At 41.2% G+C, this 16575-nt stretch overlaps 1 protein-coding gene across 3 annotated transcripts in view; it reads left to right on the top strand.

Moving 5' to 3' along the window:
• The window catches only part of Clxn (calaxin), an 89789-nt gene that overhangs the window by 17312 nt on the left and 55902 nt on the right, over positions 1–16575 (top strand). Inside the window, exons 7-8 of one of the 3 annotated variants that reach the window (XR_010055947.1) lie at positions 887–936; positions 1951–2664. The exons of 1 other annotated variant lie outside the window; for it this stretch is intronic. The gene's annotated coding sequence lies outside the window, so the exon portion shown is untranslated. Of the gene's footprint in view, positions 1–886; positions 937–1950; positions 2665–16575 lie in introns of those variants that run through there. One more of the 3 variants, XR_005491018.2, reaches the window with a different exon arrangement.

Raw genomic sequence — 16575 nt, 5'->3', positions numbered from 1 at the left:
TGAAAGAAGTCAGGGCAAGAAGTTGAGGAGGGTAGGGATCTGAAAGCAAGAACAGAAGCAGAAGCCATGGAGGGATGCTGATTACTGGCTTGCTCCTAATGGCTTGCTCAGTCTGTTTTCTTCTATCATCCTGAACCACCTCTCAGGGTAGCACTGCCCACAATGGGCTTAGCCCTCCCAAATAGTTATTAATCAAAACATGTCCTACAGACCTGCCTGTAGGCTCATCTTCAGGAAGCAATTTCCTAATCCCAGTTCTCTCCACTCAGATGACACTAGTTTGTTTCAAATAGACCAAAACCTAAAGAGAATACTGAATCTAAATTTCTATATTGTGTTCTATGTGAATAACCCTCCTTATATAATGTTATTTAAATCCTAAAAATGTGAATAAAAAACCCATAGAGAAAGTTAATGAACATTCAGCTGATGCTGGCACATAAACCACAGAGCTAATATGCCTTGTCCATTAGCTTTCCAAAGTGCACAGGAGCACACCCTTTTTGTTCACATCACCATGTGAACAAAACTTTTTCTACTGTTACTATGTCAAAGTTTTTGGATTCTCTTAATTTTGTTGCTGTGGCAACTCCGGTGATTTCAACAAACATCTCCTCACTTAATGCCAGACATATTTAAGCACACAGAGTTTTTTGTAGGACCATCTTTCTCTCTCTTCTGGCCCACTGTGAGTCATTATCCTTACTACTCAGTTTGGCTTGACTTACTACTAAAGCATAACCAGCATATAGGCCAGTCCCCTGCCTGCCCTGGGGTGACAGAGTTGGGATAGTGAAAAAGCACTTACAACAATCCAGGATTGGTTATCATTCTTTTCATGGACTCTTTACAACTTTTGCTTTCCCCTTGCTCCTCTGTTCAATAGAATCAGCAAAAACTACCGTGGGCGACAGAAGTATAAATATACATTACCCCGTAAGTAGCACTGAGACTCTGTTTGGAAAAGTACTTTTAAGTACCTACAGGATTTGAAAACTACCACCAAAAACTGGTAGACCAGCATTCTTCCTCACAGATATGTCTGTGTACAAGACAGTACTTGTGGGAAACGAGGGCTGGAATTGCTCACATCATGAAGTCATCCTATTAGCATTAGGTTACCACTTTGTGTGATACAGTGAGGGTTAATGTGGTCTAAATCAGTGGGGTAGCCTCTGATCTTTTGTGTAAAGGATGATATGAGGCATTGGCTGTGTCGTTATATGTCATGGGTTCATGATGTCCACTCTTCTCCTCCAATACATACAGGTGTATCAATTTAAACCAAATGTTGATAAGAGAAACTAAAAATCAAATATGATTTTAGAATATTCAAGAAACTAAGAATGAATACAAGTGGAGGCTCTAAGTTCCATGGCTGAGCTCTTAGTGGGTCCTCACATATCATCACCATTCTTACCAGAGTTAATGACCAAAATAACTTTGGGCCAAGTTTGACCAAAATAAGTTTGAGAAATGCCCTTCAGAGAGAGAGACGGCTAGGGAAGCAGAAGAAAAAGGGAGAAGAAGGGGTAGAAGAAAAAGGAGATGGGGAGGAGGAGGGGAGAGGAGGAGAGAGTATAAAACAGCCAGAGATATGAACCACCAGTGCATTATTTACAGTTTGAAAACCTGTGGCTTATGGTATCATGCCTTCCCTGTTACAGTCATCATTGGAAAGATTTTCCAGCCTGTGTTATCACTAAGTTATCAAACCAATTGCATATAGAACACACCTCAGGAAGCATGTTCATCTCATGTTAAATCTGAAAGCCATCATCACATTGAAATGCTTTGGTCATGGTGAAATCACACTTGGGTAGCAGTTGATCATTTATAGTTTCTTGTGGATCTGTTGCCTCCTACCTAGTTTGTCAAGAAAATATCCTTCCTCTAAGACACACACACCTTCTTGTTTACTTTTATTTTTCTCCTATCTGGCCCTCACAGATCACTGGAGTGGAGGCTTGTTGCCTTAATAAGTATTTGAAGAAACTGAGAGAAATACAATCTGCTTTCCCCTTAAAGTGAACTTCCTATCTTCTGTTTACAACTTTGGGGATCCTGAGGCTTCTGTAGCTAGGAGCTGCATGATACGGAATTTTGGAGTCTGGAACAATGAGTGGTCTACTAGGCTGAAAGCAGAAAATACAGAGGTTCTCTTGGGAATGAGGACCTTAAGGGAGGAACAATTTACAGGGAAATGCGGAAGATTGTAGAATACTCAAACCATTGGAATAATCTTTTTTAGTGAATGCTCATAAATATGCCAAAGCCAGAAATGTACTAGAATCAGTTCACAGCCTCAACTATGCCTTCTGTAATGATGCCACAAGTACTTTGGGGCTAAGTACTCCACATTATTGCATCAGTGTCTCACAAGTAAATGTTAGCATCATTGATAGTTTTCATTCACAGAGTGAGGAAAATGGGCTCAACATAAACTAGAAGTTTGATATTTGTTCATGGCTGGAAATAAATATATATACAAGATTTAGACATAATCTATTTCTGACATTAAGAAGTTATCTGAAGCACAGTTTGTTCCTGTGGCCTCTTGCCTCCTAGCTGTGATCACTGAGTAATTTATCTTCCAGAAGAATCTTCAAATGTACTTTTGAGACTGCAGTTTGCTACTGTATTAAAATACATATTCAATGAGAATCATCATCTCTTCCTATCTGAGCACACCTTGAGAATTTTCCTATTAGGAACCTGGACATAAAGCTAGGCCTGTGCCTTACCAAGCTTCCAGATGTTATAAGTTCTATACAGAAGTCACTAGACTGACACTACCTTGCTGACCAGGCCAGATAAAAAGGAAAGATAGGTTGGCTATTGATGGACTGTGGAAAGAATAGGGAAGTTAGACTCCTTATTAAAAGACAAGGAATATACCTGTATGCATAGTCATTGGATAGCAGAGGAAATCTATCGGAGAGGATGATCCAAAAACAAGAAGCCACTGAACCAACTGGTAAACACAAGAAACCATGATAGGGTTACTACATGCCACAAAAAGCCAAATGTACTACTAATCAATTCAGTTTAAAAACCCAAATTCAAGCTTTACTGTGTCACTGAGCTCAGTGAAATAGCCCTACCCTAGCATGGAAGAAATCTTAATTCTCACTATCACAAAAACAAACCAGAAGAAAAAATATTCAATGTGCTTTTACACTGACCCCAGACAGTATATTACAGAGGAATAAATGTAATGTTTGATTTGTATGAAAGCATATGAACCTAAAACCCCACAGAGTGAACAAGACCTTGTATACAAGCTAGTGAATGCCAATGATCCAAATCTATACTGTAGCCTCCTTGTTGTAGTCTTATTTGATCAAGTGAAATGCAAGCCACTGCATGCCGTGGATTTCAAATTACTTGATGTCATGTTTCAGTCATTTAACGTTAGGAGAGAGTCCAGCATCTCTAGAACACTGTTATGCACCAGAAAGTGGGCAGACTCACTATTTTAAGGTCCCTGAAATCATGTCTGAATTCCCATATGATATGCACTCACTTCTGCCATAGCAACTACAGATAATACTGAATGTAAAATGCATGTGTAAAGAGATTTCTTCCTGCCTTTGAAGAATGGAGTGCAGAAAATTACCATGGTGGCTGTCTTGTAAAAGGAGGAAAAAGAAAAAATATAGCAGAAAAGGAAAAAACAAATGATGGGGTAGAGTAGACAAGCGAAACTTGGTTTATGTCTATGACTTTTTTCTAAAGATCAGTGAGAAAACAGCAAGAGAGCTAAAACCTCCTTTCTGTTCCTTCTGTGGGTACACAATTAGAAAACATCAGGTGACTGGCAAGACAAGCTGGCCTCTCTAGGCTGTTAGCAGGGCACAGGAGGTGGAATGAAGCAGCAGGATGTGAAGCAGGCCAGGGCCTGTACCAAGTCCCAGGTATGTGCTGAGAGGCAGGCAGTGGCCTACAGCAGGTGCAGCACAGCCAGTGCCCAGCGGCCTCAGGAAAGGAAAACCTGCAGGTGCAGTCAGGACATGCCCTGAGCCTCCCCAGCCACATGATTTTCTGAATAGCTGTCCTATCCTCATTGTCTGTCTGCAAGATTATGGTTTGCAGTGGGAGGAGATGCAAGAGAGGGAGTGGCTTGGTGGAGTCTCCAGTTCTGGAGACTTTGATGACACACAGGCTGCTGCAGAAGTTAGGGGTGTCTGAGGGGGTGGAACAGCTTCAGAGTCTTGATAATTTGAACTGGCTGAAGCCATGTGGATAGAGATGTCCCCTGATATCTCCTATACAACGTACCTCCATCGTTAACCCATGTGTGTGAGACACAGGACAGAATGCCCTCTTTTTCTCACTTAGGTGCTACCTGATGCCTTCCACACCCAAATTCTTGTCTTGCAACCCTAACTCTGTGTCCACAATGCTGAGAATTTCCTGTGACTTCCTGAGCTCTTTATCCAATGAAGAGCTATATCTAGCTCAGAAATACTGTGCTCAGCATTTTATTAAGCTATCTCTCAGTGTTTCTCATGACTTGTAATCAGAAGTGCTTTTACAAATAATACGTCATTTTTTTACAGCTTGGAAAAGGAGTGCATGTAGAGCCACCTGTCTTTGGCCAGCTTCCCTTCTTTCCTGTTTAAAGCCTACTTGAAGTGAAAGAGGGGTCTGGGGACTGAGACAAGAGCATAAGTATAATTGTTGTTGTAGCACTGAGTCACCACCTCTTTAAGTAGTGGAAAGAACAGAGACTGAGACTGGTATTCCCCGCCTTCTACCCCATGGCTTGAACTGGGGTGTGATTCCAAAGGACACAGCCTGGAGAGAGGTTGTTTGGAGGGATAAGTCACCAAGGAAGCACTAGAGATGGGGAGAGAAATCTACAAAAACACTACCTGGTAGAAGAGATAGTGAATAGGGACATGGAGATGAGAAAAGAAACTAAGCTAAAGATCCTGTTGGCACAAATGTCCTAGAAAGACACATGCTGAGAGATCCTCCATACATAAGCAGGCAGATTACTAGGGTCATCTAGGTACCAGGAGAAGCTTCAGGACATCAGTGTCTGTGAGGGCCAGGGTTTTCTCAGTCTTAACACATCTACTTTGAGTTTCCCTTCACTGCTCTGCATACCTTCCTGGATGCTTCAGTCTACTGAAAGACACACAGTGCAACCTACAGGACTCCACTGCTTCTGGGAAGAATGTAAGAATATGGTATACTGGGAAACAAACATCCTCATACTGGGAAAGATGAGTAAGAAGAATGACAACTTAAGAGCTGACCTCATGGTAGACAGGGAAGAGAGGGAGAGTAGGAGAGGGAGAGAGAGACAGAGACGGAGACAGAGACAGAGAGAGACAGAGAGTGTTCTGATCATAAGAAACCAAAGATGAAAGAACTGTCCTAGGCTGTAACTGGGATATGAAAAAGGCACCTTCAGTTCCCCTCCAGCTAGAGTTGCTTCCTATTCTGGGAGCTTGAAATTTGACCATGCTTTGAACTTGATCCTCATGGCAAGATCTAAAGAAGACCTCCATAGTATAGGAGATCTCCAAGACCTCCCAGAATTCCAAATGTCACAAATTAAAAAACTATGTGCACCAGGCAAGGTTATGCCCCTGCCAGAGTACAAGGCAAATCACAGCCAGCATAGCATCATTACAGAAGCTGAGTTCCTCTTCCAACGCCACCTCACCAACTTCATCCCAACCTACAGCCTTGGTTCATAGGTCCAGCACCCAGATGAGATCATAGCACTAAAGTGCCTTATACACGTAACACCTTGCTTTATACAGCTGCAGTGTTGGGTATGGAATTGGGGCTGTCATAAAAATACAGTCATGGTAAGGGAATTTTAAGTGATACATTTAAAAACATTTTACAAAGGTGCCTAGTACATACAAGACACTTTGTAAACACTAGCTTCCATGATTATTATGTGCAGAAATTTCTCATTTAAAGGTCTGTGTATTTTGGCACATTTTATTGTTTTGGCATTTCTTCCTATTCAGCATTACATTACTAAGAATGGCTATGATTTCAGCAAATAGCTTGGCCATCTCCTAAAACTCTCCAACAGCAGACGCTGGCTCATCTTCAGCTCCTGAACAGAACTGGATTCCTTCCTCCATGAATCAGCACCCTCTTTGGGCATGCCTGCAGGAAGCCAAGACAGGTGGGGTTTTGCCTAACTGAATAGGTGATTAAGACATTCCTTATTGGATGTTACACAAATACCTTCCCCACAAAAGTACTCAACTCATAATGGTCCACTATCAGAGAATTCTGCCTTATTTCAAGTCAATGTTATTTTTATGAAAATCATGTCCCAGGCACACACAGGGTGTTGTGAAAAAAATCTTTTCTCTGCCTGTTACTAGGCACTTAGCTGAAAAACTGAGTGAGTTTTTGAGCATTTTAATATCTGCTCTAAATTTAAGCTGTGGATGCCTCACCCACCTCTTCTTTCCCCACCTGTGCTCTGTGTGTTTGTGTCTGTAATGCACCCATATGTGGTGTGCACATATCCATGCACAGGTACAGCAAACTCACCGTTACATTTAGTGAACCCTGCTCCTCCGAGAATTCTGTGTTCTTGGTTCCATCTGTTGCTACAACTGCCTTCATGTCTTGCAGATGAAGAGAGAAGATTTATTTATATAGACTTTTTATTCTTGCTGGCCCTCCTCAATACCTCATAGAAGGGAATGGGCAAAATGACCCTATGTGGAAGCTAGATAATATGAATTAGAAAACAAGAGTGGCAGAGAAGTATCTAGATTATGCCTATATGCTACATGGGTCCCCCCACAACCATTTGCATGAGCAGCAGGGAAGCTGGTGAATTAATATTCACCTTGGAGATCCATGGTGGGAAAGTGAAACCTAAGTCTATTAGGTCATAGCTTCTTAAATTTAGTGTCACACCATGTATGGTATTACATAAGTGAACTGTGGGTTACAAAAAATTTAGCAACAGTAAAAACTCATCAGTTAACTTATACCTGTAGTGTGTCCAGACCTTTCACAAAGGTGCCATACAGCTCTACTCCAACTTTTGCTGCTATTATTCCTTCCCCAACATGATTACTCAATGTATATCCTCAAGTTGCACAAAGACCCTGAAAATTTCTTGAACTACCTCATCTTCATTTGGAGGCCATTAAGTATTAGGAATTGCAATTCTTTTTACTACATACACCAACATCTCAGCTCTTACAGAAGTACGTGGTCTAATTAAATCCTTTTCACATCATTCTGCTGTGTATGGGCATCAAGTTAGGATTTCTCTGGAATGTATTGTGCTATAACATTCTGTTTTAAAACTTCTATTTGCATTGTTGATTTGAATTTCATAAAAATATCATCAAATGAATTTGAGGTTGGAATTAGGATAGAATTTTCAACAATTTCTGATATAGTCCTAAATATGCTTCTGCCATCTTTTTTACTATATATGCATGCATGCATGTATTATGCAAAGATGTATTCTTGGCATTGATGATTATAAAAATCAAAACATAGATCAACTCCAAAAGCAGTAAGGTATTCAGCTTACAGTAAAGAGAGCAATGGCCTTTCCTTGAGAAAAGGACACTTCTGATGGTAGGAAGGAGGCAGGGACTTCTAGATCACAGCAGTGTCCCTTTGTGTTCTGTCTGTGACACAGAGCCAAGCTCCATTCTCTAGAAGGGCAGTAAATAAAGCAGTTGTTTAGGGCTTTTGCTCCTTTCAGATGCTTCTCAGTTAACAAGTGGCTAGCAGAAAAAAATTACAGTTTGGAAGTAACAACAAAATAATTTTATGTTTGAGACCACTACAGCACAAAGGGTCACAGAATGAGGAAAGTTGCAAACTGTTGGATTCAACCACATCAGGTGGATAGAAGTCCTGTAATGCCTCTTACTGGCACAAGCATTCTTAATTGTGGAGTTCTGCATAGAAACCTTGGGAGCTACAACAAGGAGTGCTCAAGACATGCACTAATCCCCTCAACATGTCATTACATCTGCATGTATTTGCCTCCAGCCTACAGAACAGGACAACCCTCTCTGGCTTAGTAATTTGTGGCTTGCTGTGTATCTAAGGCTGTCATTTAGTTCATCAGGAAAAATTTCCTCCCTCTAATACACATTGCCTTTTGTTCATTCTGCCTCCCTCTTTCTCTTCTTACCCCACTTTGCCCCAATTAGATGACTCCAGCCACTGGCAAAGTCCCCTTCACAAGGGCTTGTTAGGTGAAAGGGCATTTGAATGTAGAAGAATACAGTTCTGCCGCTTCCCCTTTATCTAGGAAATGCTTGCCCTCTATCTTCCCTCTCTGCAATACCAAAGGTCATTGACATGGATGAGTAAACATAAGAGCCAATCACCTATGCAGCAGGTATTATCTTCAACAGACTTCTGAGCAAACATGAGTGCCTTCAAGAAGACTCTAGCCTGCTGCTATAAAACAATTCCTAATATGCACATTACTGTTGGTGAGGAAAATTAGTGAGACCTGTCCCATCATTCATGGTAAAACTTTCATTGCTGAGTGCTGACTGACAAATCACAGGAACAAAATTAGTGCGTGCCATCAAAAGCAAGCCTCATTAATGATTCAGGCAGTGATAAAGAAGTTCAGAGAACCAGTATGCCCTCTGCTGTTTCCCTTTACCTGCATGGGAGTGGTTTAATGTCTATTCACTTCTTAGCATTTCCCCATCTCTGAATAAACTCACCTGTATACAGAAACTGGAGGTTGCCCAATAATTTTTAAATCTTCAAATTTTAGCTGTAAATACCCTGTAGATTTTATAGAAAATGTACATGCTTCTAAAGCTGGCTCATTACTTTTCAAGATCTGTGCAGTATAAGCAAACACCAGCCCACAACATAAGACTGATTTGTTAAATGATCTATGATAATCAGGAAAAAACACTGACTGAAGCAAATGGAATCATGGCAAGAAGGTCCTACCCTGCCTGTGGCAGCGAGAAAGAGGCAAAAAGCTGCTCCTTTCTGTTCCTTCTGTGGGTACACAATTAGAAAACGTCAGGTGACTGGCAAGACAAGCTGGCCTCTCTAGGCTGTTAGCAGGGCACAGGAGGTGGAATGAAGCAGCAGGATGTGAAGCAGGCCAGGGCCTGTACCAAGTCCCAGGTATGTGCTGAGAGGCAGGCACTGGCCTGCAGCAGGTGCAGCACAGCCAGTGCCCAGCGGCCTCAGGAAAGGAAAACCAGCAGGTGCAGTCAGGACATGCCCTGAGCCTCCCCAGCCACATGATTTTCTGAATAGCTGTCCTATCCTCATTGTCTGTAAGATTATGGTTTGCAGTGGGAGGAAATGCAAGAGAGGGAGTGGCTTGGTGGAGTCTCCAGTTCTGGAGACTTTGATGACACACAGGCTGCTGCAGAAGTTGGGGGTGTTTGAAGGGGTGGAGGAGCCTGGAGGTCTGAGGATGAATATGTGTTCGATAACTGTGCTGAAGACTGGGTGACAGTGGTTATGCTGGCAAGTCTCCAGGCAATCCCTTGTCACCAGGGAGAATACTTCTCTTTCATGATATCATAGACACTTGCCTTCCAAAAAGGGCTTTGATCCTAGGCCAGTATCTAGTATGTCTCCCATTGGCTTTTTGAAAAAAGTAGAAAACAGCACTTAAGCATGCAGGGTGGCTTCTTGTTCTGAAGCCTTCAGTAGTATTGAATAAGGGGGACAGGGCATGGGATCTCTGGAGGAAGCTCTCTTGCTTTACTTCCTATTTGCTTCTTATATTTACCTTTTTTCAAAAACAAATCCATGAAAAAATCTCCAGTCCTATTCACTATTGTTTCCTGTGTCCTGACATACATTAGATTGTCTGTTTTTTGCTGAAGGGCTGAGCAAGCTTGAACTCCGAAGCATATCACGATGGAAAAATTCACTCCATGTTAGATCTCAGTTGAGTTCTTGTGTTCAGGATATGTTGATTCTCAGGAAAGCTGATGGAGCATGACTTTGAACACAATATAAATCAAGGGGCCAGATCTGCTCGTTAAATCCCAGCCCATGCATTGCTGAAAGCCTCTGACATAGCACATGGGATCAAGAAAAGAAATTGATGTTTTTACTCCATAACTACATGGGTTTAGGGAGCATCCTGTTCAATTGGGACATCACACAGAATTTAAAATACTCCAGAGTAAGCATAAGAGCTCAACCATGGACTTTACTGTGTCTAAAACTGAAATATGCATTCCTTTTCCTAGAGGAAAAGTCAATTTGATATCTGTCTTCAAGCACTATGTGTCTGGATAAGTTGATCCAAGAGAGTCCAGCTTTCTGAAAGTAAGACACCCGAGCAATGACAAGTAGTTTAGTTTGTTGTAAATATGTCCTAGACATAATGGCACAAATTATAACAATCAACTAAGTAGTAACCGTCTATAAGACACACAGAAACTGACCAAGGGGTTGCTGCCAGAATGAGCTGATTCAGTTCTTACTATAGCACAACAGAGTTTCAAAAGTCCTTGCTGATCACACATTCTCAACTAAAGACAATCCTAGTACTCAAATCAGCTGGATGTAAAATTTGACTATAACAGTTTTCCCTTCATTTTACATACAGGCAGTATTGCCAATCTAGGAAAGGATATCAAAGCAGGCTGGTGTTTCTGAAAGATGGCTGGCTATCACCTCCTGCGACATTCTAAGAAGCCACTGGGTTTTTAGTTCTTTCAACTCATTTTAGTCATTACATTTGAACATTTGGCCTCACCACATGTCCATATATCTTATACCTTCTTAGAATGGGCTTCCTTCTGCCCACAAGTCTCCAACTCTAACTCTTTATCAAATTTCTCCTCCTTTGTGACAACATCTTTATCTCTGCTAAGAAGGTAGATTGTTATAAGTCCCCTGACCAAGCATTTCTTCCACATCAGAAGACTTTGCACTACTTATCTACATGAGTATTGCTAAAATCCCAGGCACAATCAACTCATTGTCTAATATATAATAATTGCCATTCAAAGGACAGATCAATAATGCATATTTTCAAACCATACTCATAGACCTTAGAGGCTCTGAAGTGCCCCAGGATACCTTTGGATTTCAGTTGCCTTTAGTCGTGAGGAATAAGATCCACCCAGACAATCTATTGTGTACTGACTTCACAGTATACAATGCAAAGCTAGAGTGACACTCTAGGGATTTAACATTAATGGAGCCATTTCCTTTGATATCAATCTTAGATTTTTAAATCTTGATCATGATTTCTTGCATTCTATGTCTCAAACTCAGTCTCCCTTGCTATTGTCTTCTTGTCATATTCTCAAGTCCAGGAGCCCAACATTTCTTTTTCCTGTCCTTTTGGCATTCTTTGCCCTTCTGTTCCTTTGAATAACTTATTCAGACACCTTTGCCTCCAGCCCAGTATCAGAAACTTCTCTAGTGTTCTGTGTGTTTATGGTGCCCTGAAAAGTCTGTTTTGTAAAGTGTAAAGATACAGCACAGATCCTATGGCAGGCCAAGCACATCATGGAATGACATAAACTTTTCAGAGCACAGAATAGATATGGTTTATGTGCCCTCTCCACAGAAATAAGTGCCATTTGTGTATCACCCCATTAAGATTCTATTAGGTAAGCTAGATAGAACTGAGAGCTTGACAGAAGTTACAAAGTGCCTGCAACTTTGAGAAATGGGTGAATGCAAGAAACATTGCTAAGTCTTAAAGGGTTTTCCTACCTGTTAGCCTACACTAAGGCCTCTCATCTGGATTGCAGGGACTCAGGTTCATTATAATAAGTTGACACTTAGTAAGTCAATAAAGGGCTGGGCAGCTCTAGGCACATCCCATACTATGGTTCATATGAGTCCTCTCTATATAATTTTTCAACCATTATTCTTTCCTTTATAAACTGATTCAATCCATTCTTGAAGGTGTGCTCTATTTCTTCTATAACACTTTTTCAATCCTACGGTTGAATTTGAGAAGAAATATAAAAGCTCCCCTTTCTTCCCTTGAATTTAGAACTATGGTGTCTTTACCAGTAATGTGGTATAATTTTTCCAGATTTCAAAGGATTGGAAAAATTGTATGCCCCAATGCCCCATACATGTGTAGGCATTGTCTATTTTAGTATGATCAGTACCATGCAAAAGGTGTTCCTGGAGTTACATTGATTAGGAAAAAGAAACAATTTTTACTGTTATAAGAAAAACATACCATTTAATAATGAAAATAATAATATATTAATAATGTAATTCATAAAACCAGAAGTTCTAGTAAGACAGGATAGTTCTTTTGTAGGATCATCTTGGTCACCATTAGTTAGGGTTTTACTGCTGTGAATAGATACTATGACCAAGGCAAATCTTATAAGGACAACATTTAATTGGGGCTGGTTTACAGGTTCAGAGGTTCAGTTCATTCTCATCAAGGCAGGAACATGGCAGAATCTGAGAGTTCTACTCTTCTTTTGAAAGCTTCTAGCAGAATATTTGCTTCCAGGCAGCTAGGATCTTAAAGCCCACATCGACAGTGACATACCTACACTAACAGGGACAAGCCTTCTAATAGTGCCACTTCCTGGGTCAAGCATATATAAACTATAATGTTCTACTTCCTGACCCCCATAGGCTTGTTCAAACATGTGAGACTATGGGGGCAATACCTAAAAGTAGAGTAATACAAAATACACTTGGTCCAACTTCAAAAGTTCTTGTAGTTTACAGCAGTCAAAAGAATCTTAAAAGTCCAAAGTCTCTTCTGAGATTCATCTAATCAATTAGCTGTAATTCCCAAATCAAGACAGGAAACCAGCTGGACAAACTACAAACTCTGCATCTCCATGCCTGATATCAAAGCAGTATTCAGATCACCAACTCCTGTTTCATCTTTGTTGACTGCAATAAACTACTTTCTCTTTGGCTTCTCCTGCTTTGTTAGCAGCATTCCTCAGCAGGTATTCCTTCCCCTCAACTCTGGCATCTGGAACATCTTGGGGTCTCCAGGGTAACTTCAATGTCACAGCCTGTTTCAGTGTCTGGGATCTACACATGATCTTCTGGGCTCCTCCAAAGGGCTGTTGTCACTTCTCTGGCTGTGCCCTCTGTAGCACTTTTAAGCTTAAATTGATCTACTCCATTGCTGCTGATATTCTTGATGATCATCCCATGGTACTGGCATCTCCAATATACTGGGGTATTCTGCTATAACTAGGCTTCAACAAAACCCTTGCATAGCCTCTTTTTATAGTGCCAAGCCCCAAATCCTTTGTCTGACCCCTTCAGTCCTTGGTGATCAACTGCAACTGAGGTTGCACCTTCACCAATGAATGGCCTTCCATGGCCTCTCATAGTGCCAAGCCACTGCTGCTCTTCATGATCCTTTCATGCCTTCAAAACCTACCTGTGTGACTCTTAAACATTACCAAGTACAGCTTTAGCACAAGGTACAACCTTAGCTATCTTTGGAACATAGCTTCTTTGTGCTCTGACAAAACATGTCCCAGAAGATTTCACCTCATTGATGCTGCTCTCTTCTTAAACACCACTAATTTCTTAGCTCTAGTTAACCAGCATCAATTGTTCTGTAATCCCTTCTATTCTAGACTCTAAAGACAGAGCTACATGGCCAAAGCTGCCAAATTCTGCTGCTTGCTGGGGCTGGAACACAGTCTCCTTGTTCTATTACGTTAACACCAGTTTTCTGTTTTCCAACTCCATTCTGCCTAAGCTTGGCCGTCTTGGAATTTGCTCTGTAGACTGACTTTGAAATCAGATATCCCAAGACCTGTCACTTAAGGACTGAGATTAAAGGTGTCATCAACCAAGCCTGAACTTTAAGTTTTTCTTCACCTAGAACTTGCTTTGTGCTAGGCTGGCCTTGAATTCAGAGATCAGTTTGTCTTTGTCTCCTGCGATTAAAGGTGTGTACTACCATGCCTGGACCTAAACTTAGCCCCCTTTAATACTTGACCATATATGTTTATTTTTCCTTTCTCAGCTTGCTATGCTGAGAACACAGAGAAAAAGTCTCTTCTGGGCTGTTTTTGAGATTTCCTTTGTCAATTAAATTAATCTGAGTCATATCACCTTAGCCTCAGGAAGACTCTTCAGACAAGGGCACAAGCAGCCATGTTCTTCACCAAAATACTACAAAAAAAATGTCTCTAGGCCACATACTGAAGTTCTCCACTGAAACCTCTTGGGCCAGGTCTGCACAATTCAAATCACTCTCAATAACAATGTCTTCCATATTTCTACTTGGATAGCCCATTAAGCCCCATTTAAAGCATTCCATTGCTTTCCCCATCCAAAGTTCAAAAATCCACATTCTTTAAAACAAAGAATGGTCAGGACTATCAAATACTGGACTCCCAGTACCAACTTCTGTCTTTTGGTTTTATTGCTATGAGAGGACACCATGACCAAGGCAAATCTTATAAAGGAAACATTTAATTGGGGTTGGCTTACAGGATCAGAGGTTCACTCCATTATCAAGGCAGGAACATGGCAGCATCCAGACAGGCATGGTACAGCTGGAGCTGAAAGCTCTACATCTTCTTTTGAAGGCTGCTAACAGAATACTTGCTTCCAGGCAGCTAGGGTGAGGGTCTTAAAGCCCACACCCACAGTGACACACCTACTCCAAGAGGGCCATACCTTCTAATAGTGCCACCCCCTGCGCTGAGTATATACAAACCATCATACCATGCAATCTAATTTCCTAAAAAGTAATGGTTAGAGGGCTGCATTATGAGTCAAAAGCTGTCAAGATTAGAGTAGCAATGCCTCACTCCTGGTAAACTGCAGTGTTTTTATTATTTGTGTGGCATTTTAAAACTTTGCAGATCACTTTTATATCCTTGACTTCATTTGATCTTTACCCTCAGCCTGGCAGTAGATGGAGCTGGTATAGTGACTAACAAGTGAATGGACCTAGGTCCAGAGAGGTCAGCAGAACTTAGCTCCAGAGTCTACAAAAGAGAAGTAAATGTAGCAAAATCTGTGCTCACAGTTTGGTAGAGGGAACTGATTTCACAGATGACCAAATAGAGGCTTGTGTGTTATGAGTACTAATTCACTGTAGCTCTCTATCCAGAATTTGCAGATATGAGAGAAATAGTGACTTCTGATAGCATGACTCTTCTTCTGTGGAGAGCAGCCTGACCCTAAGCAGCCAGGGCCAGAGACACTAGAGTATAGACCTTCCCAAATACTGTAGGTCCTAGAAGGATGAAAGGAGCTTTAAGTAACTGAGTTACAGTAATTATGTTGGCTTTAATGGAGCAATACCTGCTTTTGTTGTGCTATGGTGCAAAGACCTAATTATTCAAACACAGCCATTAGTTCCCACACAGCAAAGATGACGGCAGATGTTATAAAGATACCATCTCTTGGACACCTGCCCACTAGGCCCAGCTTCTAAGACTCTTTATACACAAGTACAGCTCTGCCAGAAACATCCACCACATATTTTAGGACACCATAGCCCAGAAGTGACCAGTGATATCTGAAGAAGAACAGATGTGGTAATGAATGTTTCTCTCTCTACAGCTTCCTAGTAAACCAAGGACTGGTTAGAAAGGAATGGCCTTGACTGCCTGGGGCCTACTGTGTCCTCATCACAGTTTCACATAGACAAAAAACTTCCACCAGGGCACAGAAATCCATTACACACACACACACACACACACACACACACACACACACACACACACGACTGAAGAAAAAACATTCATATTATCAGAGGACAAAATGTACTCAGAACTCAGAAACCTGTCCAACTTCTTACTGCCACCACCAGGAGGGAAAAAAGTGGCTTGCTGAATTGTAGGTACACTATTGCTTAAACTTAAGCACTCAAAAGCAGGCACCAGCCTGCCTGCATTTTTCCTATCCCAGCCCTTCAGTGAGTAACTGTTAGGAAAACACAAAGGGCTTTTAAAAGTTCAAAGAATTTTTTAAGTGGCTGCATCATTATTACCACCAAACATCTCAATACATTGACTTTTATAAACTAAAACAAATAAAAAAACTTACTTTGAGAGGAGACAAAGGAGGTTTCACTGTGTCAACCATAACAACAAAATTTTCTAGAAGAGGGGTCCCTCAAGGCTTTCTCATTTTTCCTGTGTGTACACACACGCACGCACGTGTACACACACACACACACACACACACACACCACACACACACCACACACACACACACCACACACATGCACGCACGCACGCACGCACGCACGCACACATGTATGCAAACACTTTGTAATGTGAATCCTTCCCAGAAGCTGGAAAACTGAAAGCAAAAGTAGGAAAGATTCTGGAGATGTTTCTCTTAAGTTTTCCTCTATAGTCTTGTGTCGGATTTCCTTCTGGCTTCTTCTGTGTCCACCAATGATAGAGTGTCTATTTGTCTGAAAACTGCAGGCTGCAGAGTTCTGCTTATAAAAAGAAAAGCATGGAAGTCTAAAAATGCTGCTCGGTTGCAACGTACTTTCATAACAGTCTGGGTTTAATCACAAGTACTGAATAAGGAAACGCTGGAGGGAGGGATTGAAAAACAGATTAGTTGTAATAATGAGAACTCTTGTCTTGGCATCAAGTATTTGAT

This window comes from Rattus norvegicus, chromosome 11, assembly GCF_036323735.1.
Source record: "Rattus norvegicus strain BN/NHsdMcwi chromosome 11, GRCr8, whole genome shotgun sequence".
NCBI lineage: Eukaryota > Metazoa > Chordata > Mammalia > Rodentia > Muridae > Rattus > Rattus norvegicus.
This window is presented reverse-complemented; position numbering and strand designations above follow the sequence as displayed.